This window comes from Rattus norvegicus, chromosome 14 (genome assembly GCF_021556685.1).
Source record: "Rattus norvegicus strain SHRSP/BbbUtx chromosome 14, alternate assembly SHRSP_T2T, whole genome shotgun sequence".
Taxonomy (NCBI): domain Eukaryota; kingdom Metazoa; phylum Chordata; class Mammalia; order Rodentia; family Muridae; genus Rattus; species Rattus norvegicus.
The window spans coordinates 40,162,713-40,184,131 of record NC_141547.1 but is presented as its reverse complement, the minus strand read 5'-3'; the positions used below and the strand labels follow the sequence as shown (position 1 = coordinate 40,184,131).

The 21,419-nt window shown below is 38.1% G+C and overlaps 1 non-coding gene across 1 annotated transcript; it reads right to left on the bottom strand.

Annotated features, from left to right (window-relative positions):
* Nucleotides 1-20,285: 20,285 nt before the first annotated feature.
* LOC120096796 (small nucleolar RNA SNORA48) lies at nt 20,286-20,424 on the bottom strand. Its single transcript, XR_015637774.1, has one exon. It is a non-coding gene; the product is annotated as a small nucleolar RNA SNORA48 (small nucleolar RNA).
* Nucleotides 20,425-21,419: the final 995 nt, after the last annotated feature.

The window sequence follows — 21,419 nt, the reverse complement described above, 5'->3', positions numbered from 1 at the left end:
TAATGTGCCATCTCCAGAATGTCACTTGTGCGCCTTTAGCCTTTCCTAGATGGCAGCTGACAAGGTATGATTTCTGGTTTCACATTGAATGTACTGCTTCTGATGTTATTATACCCATTAATAGTCATTAATTTTCATTGTAATTTAATTTTTTTCAACTAAACACTGAGTACATAGAGTGGCATAATCAAACAGGCTTATGGGATTTATTTTCCAATTGGGTGTTTCCTGTTATTCATAAAGGAATAGTTAGTAGAAATAAATCCTCATCATAATTTGTGACAAGAAATATTTATAGATGAGTGTTGTTTCTTCCAGTGTTATCCCAAAGTTGCTGGTAAGTAAGATGCACAAACATGTTCTGTATGTTGACAATCAGTCAGTTCTTAACTATTATAAGAAAAAAAAAACCTACGCAAGTCACTTAATGTGTTCAACCCCTCCTCTTCCTGTGACATTTGACTGTAGACTCTGCCTGCTATTGACTGAAGATTTATTTAAACAGAGCAGGCATGAATTCAGTTTTCAGTAGTCTAAGACCACGTTTTCAGTAACATATGAAAATGTTTCCAGTCTTCTCACACCCAACCAAGAAGCAAAAGCTCTTTTCTTTTCCTTTGAATCTAGATAGACACTTTGAAGATTTCCCAGAGTGAATCGGGCTATGACACCATCTGTCTTATGGTGGTATCAGCTGTTTCTTATGGCTCTTTCTTTCCATGAAAAATTCTTAAGACAACTGTTATGCTATGAGGAAGGACAGGAAACCTCTAGACACCATGTAAAATACTTCAGTTCAAAAACCGTCGCCAATGTTCCCAGGTACTGCCAGGATCACTTTCTGTCAGTTTTGGAAGGTGAGTTTTTTTTCTTTTCTTTCCTTTCTTTCTTTCTTTCTTTCTTTCTTTCTTTCTTTCTTTCTTTCTTTCTTTCTTTCTTTCTTTCTTTTTTTTTGATCATAAACATTTTCATTCCATCAATAGATTAGTCCATTGGTGGATTCATAATTAATGTGATGTTGGGAAATGACTGAAGCTTTAAGAACATGGAGTTTAATAGAGAAATGTGGAAGAAATAGTCTTTAGGGTTATATCTTTGAAGAGTGAATCATTTATACTCTCTACTTCTCTCTTTATCTTCCACTCTCTTATTCAACCTTGGTTAATTTCTAAGAATTCTTCTCCCCTGCATGTATACACAATTATGATGTTGTATCTCATTACAGTCTTGAAAAGAAAACTGCAGCAAAGTAACTGTGAAATTATACTTTAGAAACCATGAAGTAAAATAAAAACTTCTCCTATGTATTCAAGATATCTACTATTTATCATGACAGTGAAACACACAGAGTCTTGTTAACAAGTATAGCCAATCACTTTGTAAAGAATATTATTTGTCTTAGCATCTACTCTTGTATTTGTATAGCATAAATATGCAAACAATCAAGCCATGATTTTTCCCACTTCCTTTGTATGGAGTCAAATGTGAGTTTTCTTTTCATTTTCAGTTATGTGTTCTGGGGTGTGTATTGCCATTTGAAAGTTTTAACTCATTTTGAGATTTATAAATTTGGTTTCATAACATACTCATATTTTTTCAAGGAAAATTCAAGAAAAGTATAATTAATTGTAGGGATATATTAAAGCATTTCATAGAAGGCCAGCATCTTGGATTGATAGTGCTTCTGTGATCAGCACAACAATAATCTGATAAAAAACTAGTAGCAGGCAAGTCTAGAAAACTCACAAAAAGAAAAGTCTATGTTGAGTGTGAAGGATTTTAGAATAAAGAGACCTAATCTCACTCTGAAATTAAAATGCACAGTAATCTCTGTTATTCATATATCTCATTGTGCTGCATCATATTGCCCCTAAAATCACGCTTGGCAGCTCAACTATGTTAGCAAAAAATGGAAGAAATTGGTATACTTTTTCAGTCAACTCAGATTAGAGCAATTTTAAATCACAGTTGTGTGTGCACAATGTGTGTAAATACACGTGAAGTACATAAAACATTATTTAAGTAGCATTGTTTATAATGGAGAAAGATTGGGGACAACCAAAATATTTTGCATTTGGGTGTTGGTTATATAAATAATATTGTATCTTCATGGTGAAATAGTGTCCTGCTAAAGTTAAAAACAAAGTTCATCATATAGTAATCATGTAATATATGAAACATAAGAAGTAATATCAATATAAAATACCTATTTTTCAGATTATTTGGTTAATACTTTTATATTTCTATATTTATCCCTGGAAAGATATACACGACCTGTTTACACTGGTTTCTTCTAGAGAGAACTAAATAGGTGAGAGAAATGGTAGAAATACATTTTGACTATTTTATCTTTCTGTGCATTTATAATATATGAATATATCTATTTCAAAATAAGTTGTTAAAAGGCAAGAATTCTGGATCAAACTGTGGGCTGCATGATTTTCTATGGATCTGCACCTTGTGGACAGGCCTCTCCTAACAGCAGGACACAAACAATGCCTGCTTCTCAGGTTCCTGAAGGTAAGGTTTTAATGGACTTTTGAGCAGGGTTCTATGATGGTCTGCTTTACACTGGTTCTTCTCAGCAAGCTAAAGTTGCACGTAGGATCAGGATAATGGCACTACATGTACAAGAATGAAGACTCACTTAAACAAGAGAGTTTCTCAACCTATGTGTCATGGCCCCTTCTGGGTTGTGTGTCTTCCTTCTGGATTTAGTGTTCCTTTCTAAGGGGGTCACTTCAAACCATCAAAAAGAACAGAAATTTCCACTACAACTCACAACAGCAGCAAAATTATAGTTATGAAGTAGCAGTGAAATAATTTTATGGTTGGCGATGACTACAACATGGAGAACTGTTTTCAAGCTTTCCAGCACTAGGAAGGTGAAGGAACCATCACTCTAAAACTTTGAGAAGAATGGAATGACTCAGCAGATATGCTATGAGGAGGATCACAGCAGTTAAAAGGGTGAGAACATCTTTACTCTTCCAGTACTTGGTATATTTTAATGGTTTATGTCTGATTGATTCAGGCAGTAGCTGCTTATTTAATTCTTCATCACTTCGCTAATCAAGCCAACACATGTGGCCTGCATGATAAATGGTATCTGCTTAGAGTAGGGGAATATTCCCCCAAGAAACAATTTTTAATGCTACAGTACAGATCTAAAAACCATTCTGTTGGGCTCTGAGGATAAAAAATGGATATATTCATCTGGTAGTTTTAAATAGATAAATTCAGTTTGCATTTACATTTTAAAAAGACATCTCTCTTATATACATAGAAATTAGCATTTATAATGTTAACATCTGGTGTTTATACAATGTAGACAATTTCTCATGTTGGTGTTGTCACCCCGAAGATAATTTGTGAATTTATTTTCCCAGAGAAATAATAGTGTGAATGATACCCAGACCATCATCCAGATTTTAGAAATAATTTTATGCATCGTGAAGTTGAAGATTTATTTTCATTATTTATTTACTTTTTCTCCCAGTACTGAGGAATGAACCCAGGCCTTGCACATGCTCCCTAACCACTCTACCCTGGAGCTATATTCTCTGAAGCTTTAGAAGCAGAATTTTCTTTAACAGGAAAATCACTATTATGTATCATTTTCTATGTCTGTCGGAGAAAATCTATTGCAACAGCATGAATTAACTTCTTCTTACAAAATATCAGCGTGTGGGGACAATACTGAACCAGGAGCATGGACATTTGAATTCTCTGCTGTTTCTGACTCTACCTGTGCATAGTAAATACTCAACTGTCATATAGTCCACTCCAGGTTTTCACAGATGTCTAACGAAGAATTCCTGGGTGTATACCCTGAAGCAGGTGTAGCTGGGTGAATCTCCTGTCTCTGCAACTTCTGGACTGTATTTTTTTGATGGATCAGTAAAATTGTTTCTGCCATTTGTGACTCACCTGCAGAATTACGAGACTCTCTGAATATCAAATGCTGCAGAGTCCAGAGAAAACAGTGGCCGGATAAGTGGTGTAGGTATTTAGGGTAGCCTAGGTTTAACTATCTCAGTTGTATGGTTTTACGTGGTTGCCTCTTGGTTAGTAATTTCACTTGGTGGCTACTACATTGTGTTACATTATAGAATCACTTTGGAGATTAAAATTACTCATGGACAGGGCATGGTGGCACATGCCTTCAATCCCAGTATTTGTGAGGCAGAAACAGATGGATCTCTGAGTTCAAAGCTGACCTGGTCTAGAGTGAATTCCAGGACAGCCAGAGATACTGAGAGAAACACACTGTCTCCAAAAACCAAAGAAAAAGACAGACAGACAGACAGACAGACAGACAGATAGACAGGCATTCTGATGCACAGTCCTAACCCTACATAAGCTAAAGCAAAAACCAAAGTGACAGATAATGTCAAGATACTCACATTTTCTTACCACCACCCTCATCTGGTGAATCCGATGTAAAGCCGAGTCTTCACTTTTGCTTACCTTTGAATAAAACAGGAAATCATTAGAAGATTAAAAGAAATAAAGATCCATGCATAATACTCAGCATTGTGCTTGGCTCAAGGTCAGCTCCCCAAGTAGCTTTGTTCTTATTTTACAAAATTACTGTGAATTTGTCCCACGTATTTTTTCCTTTTGAGATCTTGAATGGTGATGTATTTTTTTCTGGTTCTTTTCTGTGCTTCGTTTTTTATTCGTTGTGCCTTGAGTCATCTGCTACAGTTCTTTTATACAATAAAATCATAACGTGAAGAAAAAAATGGACACCTGGCTCCCAAAACTAGGTCTACCATTGAGTTACTTTTTTATATTGGTAAGATATTAAATTTACCTATTACAATATTTTCTCTGAATTTCTTATAAAATTGAGGACATTCGGTGTCTGTGTAGTTGAGAAAAATGAAGGCCAAATGAGTTTTGGAGCCAGGACAAAGATTCCCAGAGCCCTGGGCTCCCCCAAATCCTCATGGTGATGACTGATGTTATGGGGAAAGTTGAGGGAGATTTAGGAAAAAGGAATATATTCTGGCATCTAGTCTTTATGTTCCTCTTTCCAAGATAGAACCAACGGAAGTAAATCTTTAACTTTTACTATTAAATATTGAGATACCAACCAGAGAGCTAGAAGAAGTATTTGACTTCTGAATACTGATCTGTGGTACGTGACCGTGTGTGTCTGTAATATTAGCAGACCAAGGAAGGAAAATTGACAGTTTTAAGAGCAGGTTGGTCTACACAGTTTCAGAAGACTAACAGAACAAAGCAGAATTCTGTTCCGCTGAGAAGAGACTGTGAAAGACAGCCTTAAAGGAGTGGTTAGTAACACAGCTGGGACTAGAACTTGTTTGGGTTTTCATTGTACCTCTTCAAGAGGTCTTGGGAAGTAGAAACCAATAAATTTTATTGAAAATAGAAAGCAAGTTAAGACACCTTTCTGTGAAAATAATTTAATTTACATAATTTCTTTGAATAGAGAGTTTCTTTTTTTCCTCTTATTGATTTTTTTTTTAATTTTTCTTTTCAAATGCTATCCTCTCTCCAGGTTTCCCCTCTGAAAACCCCCTATCCCATGCCCTCCACCCCTGCTTCTATGAGGATGCTCCCCCTCTCATCCATCCAAGCCCTTCCTCCCTCCTTCCTGCTCTGGCATTCCCCTTCACTGGGGCATCGAGCCTTCACAGGACCAAGGAGTTCCCCTCCCATTGATATCCCACAAAGCCGTCCTCTGCTACATATGCAGCTGGAGCCAAGGGTTGCTCCATGTGTACTCTTTGGTGGGTGGTTTAGCGCCTGGGAGCTCTGGGTGTCTGGTTGACTGATATTGTTGTTCTTATGGGGTTGCATTTCTATATCTACATACTTGAGAAAAAATGGAGGCACAGTGAGCTAGGGAGCCAGGACAAAGGTTCCCAGAGCCCTGGGCTTTCTCACATCCTTATGGTAATGGCTGATGTCACTGGGGGAAATTGAGGGACAGATAGGTAGTGAGAGATAAAGAACTGACTCTAACCCAGTTTTATTTCACTTCTTGTGATAGTAAAGGAGGATGGGTGTTCAGGTTATGGTCTTTCTAAAGTTATTCATCTCCATATACATTGTTATATATTTACACTTCTATATTTTATATAGGCATCACATTGGAATACCGATTATTTTTTCTGTATAATATTAGTCACAGGATCTTTTTCAAAGTAAGTTTTATGGTAAAATTATTGGCTAACTTTCTGTTAAGTTTAAATGGATTAACAAGTTTATGAGAACCTAGCTTAGTAACAAACCAATTTTCTATATGTGAAGGGCAAACTATACTGAGCTTTAAACATCTTCAACCTTTCGGAATTATCCTAATCCAATTCCTTCTCCTCCTTTTTAAAAAATCGCTCCTAGAATGAAATCTCTCCTGAATTACTATCATTAAGAAGGCTGTTTTAAGTCTTTCTCCAGAGTGCATTTGAAATAAATCCTTGACAGGAGCTCATATCCATTTGTCTGAGAATTTGTTCTAACATCTTCCTTATCGCTGTGCACCCAGGTGGTTCCAGCTGTGGCAAATTTTCTGTTCCAAAGTATTGAATGCAAAGTCAGAGATTAAATGCATGTTTCAGGGCAGCTTCTCATCAGTATTTAATCTAGGAGAGGCTTAATGGGGTTTTGCAAGTCACATGTTTTCCAGTTAATTAACTTTGTTGAAGCCCTGATTTATTAGGAAGACACTTCTTAGAATTAAATGTCTTCTCAAGCTTCAGAAAAGGTACTGCATCTTCTGTCACAAAAGCTCTCGGTTATTAATAATTGTAAGTCACAATCAACCTTTTGTGAATATTTCCCCAGATACCTTTCATTTAGAGTCTCAGCTCAGGAAAAAAATGTGGTGAAATTAAATATGCAGACTGATAGGAAGAAGCTAAATGCTCAGGGACAATTGACTGGTTTATAGATACTGCTGAAGGGTGGCAATTGCTTTACTCTCTGCCCCCTTTAATATTGCTCCTTTCATGTAACAAGTATTTGATGCATACATCATGGTGGACAGTAGACTAAGCATTGCATTGGTCAACTGATAAGTTGAACTGGCCCCATCTCCATGACCATTCTTGTGGTAGACAGATGCTGGATGAGTAATTACTTAAAGAAAAATCATAGGGCCGACAGCTCCATAGAGACTGAGGGTTCCATAGATGTGTCTACGAAAATGGTTTAGAAGCAGGCACGGCAGTGAGTTGTTAATGTCTGGGTAGAGTCAGGGAGTGAAGCAATTTGCCCAAATGAGAGGCCCAGGCAGTCTTTAGCTGTCTGGTTGGGAGAGGGAAGCAAATCCCTAAGCCACAGAGCAAAACTCAGTCATGTTTCTCGTCTTGGTTTCAAAAAGGCACAGCTGCTCAGATATTGATTCTTGGCATCTGACCTACTTTGAAAGTCTGAGCTACAGAGAGTGGGTGTCTGATATTATAACACCAAAGTTTATTCATTTTGATCAAAGTATTATCCCTCACACTGTATAGAATGTCTTCAGACAGAAACACCTTATGACTGTGGAAAGAGACAATTATGGCTAAAACTGTTTATGTATAGGTTTGATAAAAAGGGATTGATTACGCATTGGATAGCTGTAACACAGTATGACTGTGAGCTTTGTTAAAGAAAGGGTTACTAAGATTATCAGTTTCTATTTAAAATATGGAATATAAACTGAATTTTGCTAGAGATATTGTATATCGCTACTCAGAATTGTTAATTACCATGAGGTCATACTTGATATTTTTAATATCAAATAATTACTAGTATGAAATCGAAGTTAAAAGGAGAACTATTCTGTAAGAGGATACGTCATACCAAAGGTCAAAAAAAGAGATTTGCCATTAGGAGTAACATAGAGCTGCTAGCATAGAGAAGTCCACTAAGTGTGGCATACGAAAGAATGAGTTTGGAGCCAGCATTTATAAGCTCAGCTGGGAGTGGCAAGCTCAATTGGGGTGTGGAAAAACAAGATACTTTCAAGGTTGTTTTTCTAAGGAAGCCTTTCTTAACTTGTCAAACAATTGTTTTCAGGTGATCATCAGAAGCCATATAGTCTAACTCTCTGTAGTCTAAAATTACATAGTTGAATATTGGAATTAATGAAGAATCTTATATGGTCATGAGCTTTCTTGTTAATTTTCTTTCCATGTTTGCTATTACATTAATTCTAAGAACTCAAATAGTTAGTATAAAAACTATCCATGCTACTGGAGTAGCATATGGTTTGAAACATGGCAGTCATAATCTCCACCCTCGAATTCAGTTTTCTAACCGGCGCTACATCTGGGCACATCTGCACTAGGCTTCACTTTCATTTAATTTGTTGAACCAACTTAAAATATATTTTTTACATATGTCATAGACCTTCAAATTCTGCATTTGCTGATTTATTCCTAACAAATCTTCATGTGGAATGTAAAATGTATTTTTTATGTGAGAAAGAGTAATAAATTCAGACATTATAAATTGTTAAATTCTTCCATGAATTTGTTTATCTCATATATTAAGTTATTATTTGGCAACAGACTGCATAGTCATCATTAAGATGAATCACATGCTGTCTTATTGATACTGCATCCTAAAAGCCTTTTAAAATCCCCATGTTTGCTCCTCTCACTGCCCAGGTGTTCTTTAACTGCTCAACATGCTTTCAGTTTAGCACCTAGTCTTCTCTCCAGGGTTTTCAAACTTCTACTTGGCTAAGATTGCCTCAGGTGCTGTTACCCTATGCTTACTCATTCATGGGCGATTACTGCACAGCACACCGCCTTCTAACAGACCATTCTTCTCAATTTAGGCCATTCTCTGATTAAACGGCAATTTCATTATCAGTCTACAATTCCTTCTCCACTACCATACAACTGTAGTGGCAAGACCCTAATATACTACAGGAACACACACACACACACACACACACACACACACACACACACACACACAAAGAGAGAGAGAGAGAGAGAGAGAGAGAGAGAGAGAGAGAGAGAGAGAGAGAGGAAGGGGATGACGCACACAGACCCTCCCACACAGATAGAGTCACACAGACGCTCACAGATGCATATACATATATGTACAAAGCACAAACACATACACACACAGGGCGGGGAGGGAGAGGAGGAGGGAAAGGGAGAGAGGAACAGAGGAAGAGAGGGAGAGAGGGAGAGAGGGAGAGAGGGAGAGAGCTAGAGAGGGAGAGAGACAAAATCGCAAATCCCACTTTTGGAAAATCCTATCGTCTAGATCATTGAGTTGAGGCGGAGAATGGGAATTTACGTTTTCACAAGTTCCAGGCTAACTCTGAAGAAAGTGGTTCATGTATTCTAAACCAGCATGACAATTCCTCTTATCAGTTCCTATTGATTTTATTTTTATTCCATCGCTTCAATTATCTACCACAATGTATTCATCAGGTTTTCTGTTAAGCTGGGTGTTGCTCATAGGAGAGTGTGCTTGACTCACCTGTGCCCTAATCTAAGCTCACTCCTGGGCTTTGAAAGCAAGCTGTGAAGACAAGAGAGATGCAGTGCAAAGTGTACTTTGAATTTTTCTCTCTCACAGATTATTGACATATCCACAATGGTAGCAAAATCATGGTAGTCTGTCTGCGCTGTGGATGAACTCTATGATGCTCAGTAGGTTATGTGTATCGTAAGTATTTTCAACTTACAGTGGGCCTGATTGAATATGATTCCATCACAAATGTATAAAAAAGCCTTCAATAAATACTTTATGAATGAGTGGGTGATTAAGCAGATGGCTCAAGGCACTGGTTACTCTGTATTGTCAGCATATTGTTTCTTATGTCGCAGAGTTAACATTTGGGACATTTTTGGTCTTATTGTTCTCACCCTCAGAACTTACTTGGTTTCTGAACCATTCATGTGCAAATGCATGCACCATTGTACAATGCAGGAGACTTGTGTAAACCAGCTCCACAACTTTCATAGAGCTGCATAAAAATTCTATCTCCAATATCCTGTCTTACTACCTGTGTAATGCTTAGAAAGCTCCAAGGCTTTATTTTAATATCCATGTCTTGACTCATGCTGCTTTCTTGCCTTGAATGCCCTTCTTCTTCCATTTTCTTCAATTTCTTCTTCACTATTACACATAACAATTTTTCTTTATCTGACATAATCCATTTCTGTATTTGTTTACTGTCATTTGTTTTATTCCAGGGCTACAATATTTTCCTTTCAGTCTAGAAGACAGAGATTTCCTATAATATTTTGTGTCTTTTTGATATCTATACCCGTGTTAAGTGAGCATCTCACACATGATATAAATTTAATAAATAATTATTGAAGATTTCTGTAAGTGTACTAGATTTTTGTAAGTGCAGAAGAGGCTGGTACTAGAAAAATTCATACAATTTAAGTTTCCAAATATAGAATCTCATAATTAATTTTTGGTGTGTGTGAAAATAAAAAAGAAGAAAGGACCTTATAATGCCATAAAGTTTCTAGACAAATACATTTCTTTTATCAATTTTGCACCATGCCTGAACATTTTGCAATTACATATTGTTCTGTTCTCTGGGTGTCCTTAATGCCATCTTGTCAGTAAGTACAATACGAGGTGTTTCCTTTTGTGATTTACTCAGGTCATAAATTAGAAGGACAAACTTTGTAGGCATAAAACATAACCATTTGGGTTTCATCATGCCACTGACATGGCAGATCCAATGGATCTATGAGACCCAATATGGAGCTAGGTATCACCATTAGACCAGTGAATTTCTAGAAGTGAGTCCATCACAAATTACTCATCATGGGCCATTTAAACATTCATTTATCTTTCATTGTTTAAGTGATTTTCTACTAGTATAAAAACAGAATAAATATCATGACTTTGCTCAGAAACAGAGGCACCAAAACTATCCAACGAGTGCAAAGTTTGCTTATCAGTTGATTACTAGGGAACTACTGTGGAAATTATGTAGCAGATGCATAACATTTCAGAGGAAAGTATCAGTTTATCAAAGTCAGCATTAATAAAATAACCAAGATTTTGCTTTATGTTTCTGGATTTTCTACTACTTTGAAAATTTTATATTTATTTTTATTTTTTAGAATAAAGAAGTGATCTGTCCATCTCTATGAAGGCTTTTTTGTGTGTGGAAAGTGAGGTTTGGGGAGAAGGAGGATCTTGAATCCTAACCCCAAAAGTCTTCCTTGTGAATTCCAGAATAATGTCTCTGTGGTTTAGTAAACATTTTGGGGAAGATGCTTGTTGCTGATTATAATGAAAGCATGCATTTTCATTTCAAGAATGTACCCAAATATGTTTTCAATATCATAAAAATTTACAAGGAGGGGCAAAGTTTCAAATATCTTTGATTTAAAGAACCCCAGTTCAGAAACTATTCACACACCCTACAAAATATCCTGTTTCTTCCAGTCTCTGACAGGATGGGCAGTAGAACTATGCAGCAAGAAATGCTGGAACAAGGCATTGGATTAAAAACTAAAATGCCCACATTCTAATTTCCATTCTAGAACGTTTTGTTTGTTGAAAATTTCTGTTTGAAACAAAATTTACTGCTAACCTGAATGTAGGGCTTTGAAGTTTCTCATAGTTGAGCATACTAATTATATTAAGTCCTCCTATCCAAGAATCTCAGATGTAGTCTAACCGAGTGAGGATTAAAATTTTTGAACAAGAGCATACAGATGTAACATATGAGGACTTTATACTTCATGTTATGCTCGAAGGAATATAGAGCTATTTCCATTGCATTTATATTGTGTGACTTAGTAGAAGAGATATATTTACAATCAAAGTATACAAGAGGACTTTGCATATATAATATACAAATATTAAATGGAAAATGTCTTGAAAGCATTCTTTCATGATTTGTACTTAAGAAGAGAAATCTGTAAATGAACAAAGAAGAGTGTCTTGTTAATGACAGTGACCACAGTGAGTTAGATGGAAATTATCAAAAAGATACAGGATGAATAGAGCTGGGTGAAAAAAATAAAGGAACTCATGCCTGTGGGAAGATAAATGCAAAAACAAAGAACACAAAAACAAAGAAGCAAATGAAAGGAAAGAAATCTACCCACTCAAAACAAAAACAAGCAATCAACCTCAATTAACCAAACCAAACCTCCAAAATGAGGTCTAACTTCAAGAATGGAAACTAACTTCGAGAATTAAGGAATGAAAAATAAAACCCTGGAAGCTTAAAAATAGTTGTATCTGCAGAAAAAAATGATTTAATAGAGGATATAAAAGATAAGTTGGTGAGACAATGTCCAGAACAAAAATACAGAAAAGGAAGAGAGAAGGGTTCGGGGAAGGGGCAGAGAGGAAGGAAGAGGGGTGGGGTCTTTCCCAGGAAGTAACTCCAACCAGAAGAGACCTTCAGGTGACAGAGGCAATAATGGAGCAAGCACACACCTGCCAATTATGAAATGTTTGGTTCTATTCCACAGAAAGCCTTAAGAGTTTCCACGAATGAAAAATAATACATCCAAATCCCTCCATTCCCAAGAAGCTGTAGTCCTGTACACTCCATCAAAACAAAAGAACTGAGATGACAGAAGGACCAGGCATGGAAAGACTTTGCAGGAAGCAGCACACGGAATCCCCTGCAGTCACTTGGAAGCCCCCACTTGTCTGTCCTCCATTCTAGTTGTGAAATCTTGATGACAACAGTGGTGTGAAATCTCTCTCTAGAAAAAAATACCTAGAGGGTGCTTTTTAACTAGATTTCTATAAAGATTCTCAAACATAAATTCTCTCCTATTAAATGAAAACTATGTTGAATATGTAAACATGATTTATTCTTAGGTGAGAATAACTTTTATCTTTGGGCTGTTTTATGTCTTTATTTTCTGTGTGCTGAGAGGGACCTACCCTAAGCTATGAGATCTGTCATAGAATTGTCTACTTAGAGGTACTGCATTCTGCTTTATACAAAAGACTCGGATGAACACACACACACACACACACACACACACACACACACACACACACATGTGTATATGTATATTACAGTTTTGACCCCCTTGGAGTTCCTACCTTCAGCTATGGTATAGCTGGTTTGTCAAACCTATAAATTTAAACTTTACAAAGCTTGAATGTCTTTGAGAATCAAGGATATGAAGGTTATATTCTTTCTACATGAGAATTTTTTGTTAAATTAGAGGACAATATAAAATTCATTTAATGGGTTACTGTCCTCAGAGTGTTCAGTTTAGCATTTATTTAGTCCACGCCATTGCATTGGCGCTATTGAAACCTATGATAAATTCTAAACTATGGAGGACACAGTTTCTGACCTGGCTGAATTCCTTTGGGAGACAAAGGGTATGAACAGAAAACAGAAGTGTTCGATTAAATATCTAAATATGTGAGACAGACCATGGGTAGCAAGAGAAGAGACAAGAGACTAATGTGTTTTTACGAAGGAATGATGGCTGTGTCTGTGCTACAAAATGATATTGATTCAAGCTGGCAGCGAGGTTTGCGGACGGTGCCTGCCCAGGCCGTGGAATCACGCAGAGAACCATATGTCAAAGTGAGGCCAGCGTAAGGAGTGCTCTGGCTGTCTGCAGTAAGCCCTCGTCACAGACAAAGATATTTTAAAGGTAATACTAGAGTTCAAAACCCATTTTATTTTTTCACAAGACGTTTTAACTAGTGTCATATCCACTACCTTGTTCAACTTTAGCACTAGTTTAAAAGTCTTTTTAAGTCTTAGTGGATAAGAAAAACAAAGGTAGAAAAAGACAATTGAATTCTGAGTGTCCAGAGAGACACTGACCTTCAAATATACCTGTGAAGGGGTTTGGACACTCCATGCTTTATGCTTCTAGAATGAAGGTGGAGAGAGAGGGGGGGGGAGAGAGGGAGGGAGAGAGGGGGAGAGAGAGAGAGAGAGAGAGAGAGAGAGAGAGAGAGAGAGAGAGAGATAAGCGAGATATCAAGACCTCCTTGAAGCTGCAATAGCTCATCCCATCTTCTTGCATGATGGAGAAACTGTCGTTTTTTCTTTCAAGAGTGTGTTCTGATGTAAGAGGAGCATAATTAGAATAGCATAGGAGTCTTGTTTTTCTTCAGGAGACTTTTAAAAAATATTTTTTGCCAAGACTACAGAAATTATAAGAAGAAAAAGAGCTTATTCCGTGAGAAGGAAAAAATTCTGTATCAGGGACTTGAGATTTTAAAAGCCCAGAGTTAACGTTTTAAAAGTACACCTGAAAGACATTTGAGTTAAGTCTTATCTGCCTGCAGGGGAAATACTATATGTCTTAATTCATGTGAGAGATAAACATAGACATTTTCCTGGCACTGCCTAAAGTTAACTTTGACTTTAGTTATACATTTCAGCAAATTAGGCTGTATCATTGCTAGGCCTCCTAAAATCCCCAAAGTTGACTTCAGAATGTGCCTTATGCAATCTCGTCAGTGGATAACACTTTGATTTTCTATGTATTTAAAATTAATTTAATGAAAAAACCCATATTGATTACATTAGTTAAAAGGTCATGGAGATATAAGTTAGAAGTAGACATTGGAAAATAATTTCTAAATAAATGAATTAGTAATAATGATGATGATGATGGTGATGATGATGGAGATGATGACGGTGATGATGATGGTGATGATGATGATGCCACTTTGGATTTCTTTGAATTACAGTGAAGATGGGAATGCAAGCATATTCATGGGAACATGAAACAGAGAAATTGAGAAAGAGGAGGAACTGGATAAAAACTGTCTTGGTGTTTGTGTGGTTTCTCTTGGTCTGTGTTGGCAGCAGGCAACATTACTGTTTCCAACTGTGCAAGGCTTGTGTGGGCCACTCTCTCAGCAGATGGTCAAGAAGGGAGGAGCGTGGTGACCCACATAGAGACAAGCTTCTGAGAATGCAAAACAAATCTATCATATAGTCATGTGGGAGAAAAGTCACAAATTGCTTGCCAGAGAGCCCTAACCATTTATGCCAAGTATCAAGTAAGATTCTTCAAAGCAGGAGTAAGTAAAAATACACTGCCTAGGTAGGGATAAATTCCTGTATTGCAAATAATTGAATAGCATACTTTTAATAGTTCTATTAATGGCTATATACATCTTAACCTCTGTGCTAACAATTTCTCTAATAATACACAAGACAAATATTTAGAACATCGTTAGCAATTATTCTGGTGTAATAAGGTGACTGTTACAGGTTTTCCTTTAAGATCCAGGACTTCACAACTCTTGGTTCTTCGCTTCGTTTCCCATACTAGGGGTTATTTACCTCTTGTGTTTGTCTAAAGTCCAAGTAGAGAATTTTTGGTGACAAAAAAGAATGCATGCCACTACTGCATCTGCCTAGATAAGTGAAGTCCTCAACTCAACAAAGAAAGTTCTCCTTGCAACAGATAGTGATCATTATAGAAAACCACAATAAACTGAATTTAAGAAGTTTAGACTTTATAGAGGCATTGATGCGTCTATAGAATGACCTCTGCAACTAAGACTCAGGAATACTGTAAATGAGGGGCACAAATGATTCTAAGAGTTTGCTGTGAGACTGTGTCTTCTAGAAATGTTAGCAGCTCCACTCATTGGGTCTCACCAAAATAACTGCTTAAATACAAACTGAACCAAAATGACACCAACAAACATGCTAATATGGATTGGAAAAAGCCCACAAGGGCTCAACCCCAGAATGCTTAGAGTAAGAGGAAGGGTCTTATCCAGTGAAGAACACACCAACTAGTTATTCACCACCAAATGAGCAGCTCTGAAAACATAAATGCAAGTAACATTATATAGACAGAGCAGGTCATACTTGTGTACTTAGGCAGGTACACACACACACACACACACACACACACACACACAATTTAGATTTACATTTAAGAACAATCAATGAAAAAGAGGCCATGATCTTAAAAGGGAGCAGGAAATGATATATAAAAGGAAGAAAAAAAAACAACTATGTGTGAGAGTTTGGAGGGAGGAAAGAGAAAGGGGAAATTATGTAATTTTATTATAATATAAAATAATACAAAGAATGAGATGTGATGGTGGCGTACACCTTTATTTTTAGCACCTGGGAGACAATGCAGGTAGATTTCTGTGAGTTTGAGGCCATCTGCTCCACATAATGTGTTCTAATACACCCCAGTTTATGTAGAGAGAACCTGTCTTAAAAATTAAAAATAAATAAATAGTTGAAATAAAGAGCCAGCATTAAGGGAGACAGTGCCCCAACTCTATAGACATCATATGCTACCATTAAAACCTCCATTGACAGGAATGGGTTACATCCTGTTGACTCATTGACCAAGAGGGAGCCTAAAGGCAAGCCAGACATCACAGACTGTTGGCAAGGGTCTTTATTACTCTCCATGACTTGATGATAAGGACCTGTTACTGAAGATAAGAACTTCCTTATGTCACTGACCATGGAGAAATCAAGCTGTGGCCCAGTTAGAATAGCTTCATCCCTACTAACTAACGTTTGTGGAACTTGGAGATACTTTGTATACTATCAAACAAGAGAGACAGTCATCTGTATCACCCAAATACAAACCATGGGATGTGAAACAGTGACCTACCTTTAAGATATGCTGGGGCAAATGTTTAAGGAGTAACGAACTACTTTTTCATTTTAATTGCATTTATAGCCCACTCCATAAAATGGAACCCATACATAACATGACTAAACTGACCAGGAGCCTAAGGTCAAAGAAGTCATGTGGTAATGCTACTATTCTGCTGAAGGAACGGATCATAAAAATGACTCCTAATGATCTAGTGCTACAGCTATAGATCAGAACGTCATTCACCCATCATCAGAAGTTTCTTCTTGTAGCAGGCAGTAACTAACACAGAAATCTACAGCTAGAGAATGTGCGGTCAGTGAAAGTCTTCGAGGTGTTCTATTCTAAACGAGGTGTCTTCACCAAATCACTCCATTCAAGGCTCAGAAAATTATGTGAAAGAGGTTGACAGATTTCAGCAGCAAGAGATGATGGATGACTCCAAGGAAATAGTGTCATACAGCCACAACAGGACTAATGTACGTAAGACAGAATGTGGGCATGCACAAGAGCTGTACAAGTTCAACCCAGACAAAAGTCCAACATAGAGAAGGAGTGGACACAAAATCCTGACCCTAACTAAGAAATTATTTGCAATGAATACATCGTGAGAGATGGAAAATCAGTTTATCAAAAACACTCCCTACAATGTCTAGGAGTTGGTCAATAAAACTGGCTCTATGGTTTTGCTTTTTGGGCTTCTTTTGTTGTTTTGACAGGTAGGGTTTTATTGTCTTATTGTTTATGTATTCATTCTTTATTAGGTTTAGCCTGTTTTGAACGCGAGACATATACCATGGTTTCTATGTAGCTAATATCTTGGAGGAGTGGGGATGGAGGAGAATATGATCAAAATAAACTTTATGTAAAAAATTAAAAATGTTAGGTAAAATTAATAAATCCTAAAAAAAATGAATAGTCAAAGTTTTAACATCTTGCCTGTAAATTTTGGTGCTGAAGTCATTTTAAGATAGCATTTTGTAGGATTACACACACACACACACACACACGCACGCACGCACACACACACACACACACACACACACACACACACACACACACACTAACCCCAAGCCCACACTTTTCTCTTTAATACATTTACACTCCAGTGAGAGACAGGCAGTGACAGGGTTGATGAATAATAACTTGGTGGCTACTTCTACCTTTCTGGAGTCCTTTTTTTTCACATATTAGTCACATATTTATTTATATTTACATGAAGTATGTGTAGCACATATATGATGCAATGTACTTCCTGTTTATATTAGAATATTATACGTGCCTTTTAACTTTTTAGTGTTTTGAGCTTTGGAATCTCGTTTTGGCGCCATTCGTAAGTCATGTTCAAAGAATCTGGAAATTTCTTTTATTCTTTTGTTTTATTGGATGTTTCTTTATTTACATTTCAAATGTTATTCCCTTTCCTGGTTTCCTATCCATAAGCCCCCTCTCCCCTCCCCCTCCCCTTCTTCTATAAGGGTGTTCCCCTCCCCATCCACCCCCCTTACCCCTCCCAACATTCCCTTGCACTGGACCTTCCTGGAGTCTTTCCATGTGCCATAAGTGACAGCTGGTGCTTCACATCAACCATTGCGAAAACAAAAGGGCGTAGGAAGTAGGAGCACTTAGCAAAATTATGAGTTTGTAAAATCACCTCAGAAGTAATTTCATTTCAAGCATTTTTCTCCCCTTCATTTCTCTCTCGGTGGATCTTGTTACTCTCTATTTGTGGTTTGACAGGACAGGCCTAATGCTCCCTTTTTGCCTTTTTATATTCTGTGAAGACTTTCACTGGACTCTCTTGCTTTTCACTTTGTTTATAGGTCCTGAGTGGTCCAACTATATTCATGGCTTCACCTTGTCCAGGCTCCCAGGGAGGAAAATCAGGTTTTCAGGTCCAAATGTGAGTTAATGCAGTCTGTGCTTTCTAACCAGGAGTGTTAGCTTTGTCCTGAAGCAATTCACCCTTCTTTCCTAATTTGTTTTTCAAAGATCATGTTTGTTTTTTTCCCAGAGCCTGTGTAACTTTGACTTAAAACAAACAGTGCTCTTACATTATTTCTTGATGAGCATTTCAGTTATATTAGTCACAGTCATTTATATCTGTCTTTTAAACAAACTTTTGTATCGATTCTTTGTGAGTTTCACATCATGCACCCTGGTCCTGCTCATTTCCCTGTCCCTTCACATCTGCCCTTTCCCTTTGCAACCCCTCCCCATTAAAAAGCCATCCACATAAACAAACAACAACAATAACAAACATCTTGTTGAGGATGCTGTAGTGTGTTTCAGTAGATCCCTCTGTCCAGACATCCTTCCTTGCAAATATTCATTGGAATGAGTCATTAATCTGGTTCAAGAGTTCTGGCTTCTTTGATACCATCAATATTGAATTCTCATCGGGTCTCCTCCCAGTTATCCCAGTTGCCTTGTGTCATGGAGATCTTTTACTTTTGGTCAGCAGGTCTGGCCCTTCACACATCCCAACCAATCACATGATGTAGATTTAGGAGTGGTCCATCTCACCCTGGGTCTGGGTCTGAGTGATAGCAGAGCTGGTTAGCACCACCAGGTGAGCTCTCCAGCCTTGCTCTGGCTGGGCTGCCCAATGCATCCGTCAGCAGGAGGCAGGATCAGCTCCCCAGCTCTCATCCTCTAGGAGCCTGTTCACCTGCACACACTCCTTCAGAGGTAGCTCTACTCCTAACTACTGCAGCCTGTGAGGAGCTGGGCCAGCACTCCCGCTTGCTCTCACACCCCTGGAGCTGGCTCACCTGCACTTTTGCCATCAGTGCCAGCTTCACCGTGTTGCCCAGGTGAGGTCCAGAGCTCAGTCTTCTGAGTGATATAGCCAGTGACAGGGCAGGGATAGCTCTCCAGCTTATGCCCTGGGGTCGGCTCTCTTGACTGCTGTGGGTGGCAAGGGGCAAGAGGGGCATCGCCTCTCACTCAGGTCATCTCTCCCAAGCTAATGACCCTGTGGACAGCTTTACTGACTGCCAGACATAGTTAGGGGCAGTAGGGGGCATCACCTCTGCACACATGCCATCCTATAGCAGGTTAGCTCTCCCACCCTCATAACCTTGGAGCAGCTCCTTACTCTCAGGGCCAACTCCACTGTGCTGACTGGGTGAGGCATAGGGCCCACTAACCCAAGTGTTGTCAGTAGTGAGAGACAAGGCTAGCTCTCCAGAGTGCTGCATCCAGTGTGGGCAGGACCTGTTCTGCACAGCCTCTGGACATCCAGGTGGTCCCCAGGACCTAACCTGATCAGGTACATCCTCATGTTCTCTAATGGTAATGTGAGCCCACAGATATCAATATTGACCCCTGCCATTGTGTAGCCACAGATGCAGCCATGGCCTACAGTGATAGCTTGGGTGAAGAAGTCACCATGGCCTTAGGTGGCAGGGTTGGCTACACACAACAGACTACTTTTCTGTATCCTCGCGTCTCTAGTTTCATCTTTCTTCATAATGGACAAGTTGTCTCACCTCTTCTCTCCCATTTGACCACCAAATTCTCATACACTGTGGTGGTCTACCGGTATGACAGCTCACAGGCCACTGTGTGATGTCATCCATTCATGTTGGCAAGCACGTGTCTGTGGCCCACCTGCGCCCTGCACTGGATGGCAGCTCTGTGGGTCACATGGTGGTCCACCAGTATCTGTCTGTCCTCATTCTTCCACACTGTGCTGCCTGGATTTGATTTGATTTGATTTGATTTGATTTTTTATAAGTCCTAGGCATAAAACACCTTTGGCCACCAAGTCAGACATCACACTAGGATGAACAAAGGGCTGGCATCTCTCTGCCTCTGACTGATCTAAGAACACCACCACCAAGGTGTCTCTTTGTCCATTGCCAGGGCATATATATCAGTCTTTTATTTATGTTGTTTGTTAAAAGACTTTTGATACCACACTTTCTCTGGCTGCCTAATGTTGATTCTTATGTATCTTCAGTTTTCACAGTCTTTCTTTCAATTATAAGAAGGTATATATTTATTCTATTTTTTCTTTTCAAATACAAGCAATTAAGGACAAAGTGCAGGCAGTAATTGTTATTTTTCTTGAAAATTGGAACATCGCACCAATTCCTTTAGACTTACAGATAGCTATTACCATTTCTCAAATGATAGTGTCATGAATAATTGACACAGTCTATGGTAATAATTGCACATACTTTCCCTCCAAACCCAGAATATCAAGTCTGTGCAGCAGATGAACTTATAATCACTGTAATAAGGTAGAAAACAATGAGAGGCTCCACACGCTCATTTATCTTTGATAGCTCTGTGCATTTCCCATGGACTTGCTCAGAAGAAGATGAATGTACCTGACAATGTGAAAGACAAGAACCTGATAACTGGTGTCTCCATGTTCATTTCTGCACATTGATGTCAGCTCAGGAGGATATTTGAACCCAAGGAGATTCTATAAATACCTGCTTAACTGTGGTTAGCAAGGAAAGATGAGAGCAGTGAGATTATACTAGGAATAATCAAGAGGATATATGAGAGAATATTTGGTGCAAGCAATGAAAACTGTTAAGGATTCTTTCCCCCATTTTTGGGGAGTGGGGTGGTCAAGGTTTCACTTTGTATCCCTGACTAAACTACAACTTATCCTCTTGCCTTAGCTGAGACTACAGGAGTCTGTCATCACAACCAGCTTCTATGAGTTGAAAGGGCAAAAGAACAACATTCAAATAGACATGTTTATAGGTTCTTGAAAAATCACTTCACCATAGTACAGGGTTAATTATCCCTAAACTTATAGATAAATATTTATTTATCCTTGATTCTTGTGATGTATGGAGTAGATTATGTACCATATTTGTAGTATAATGCATAACTATACTTAGT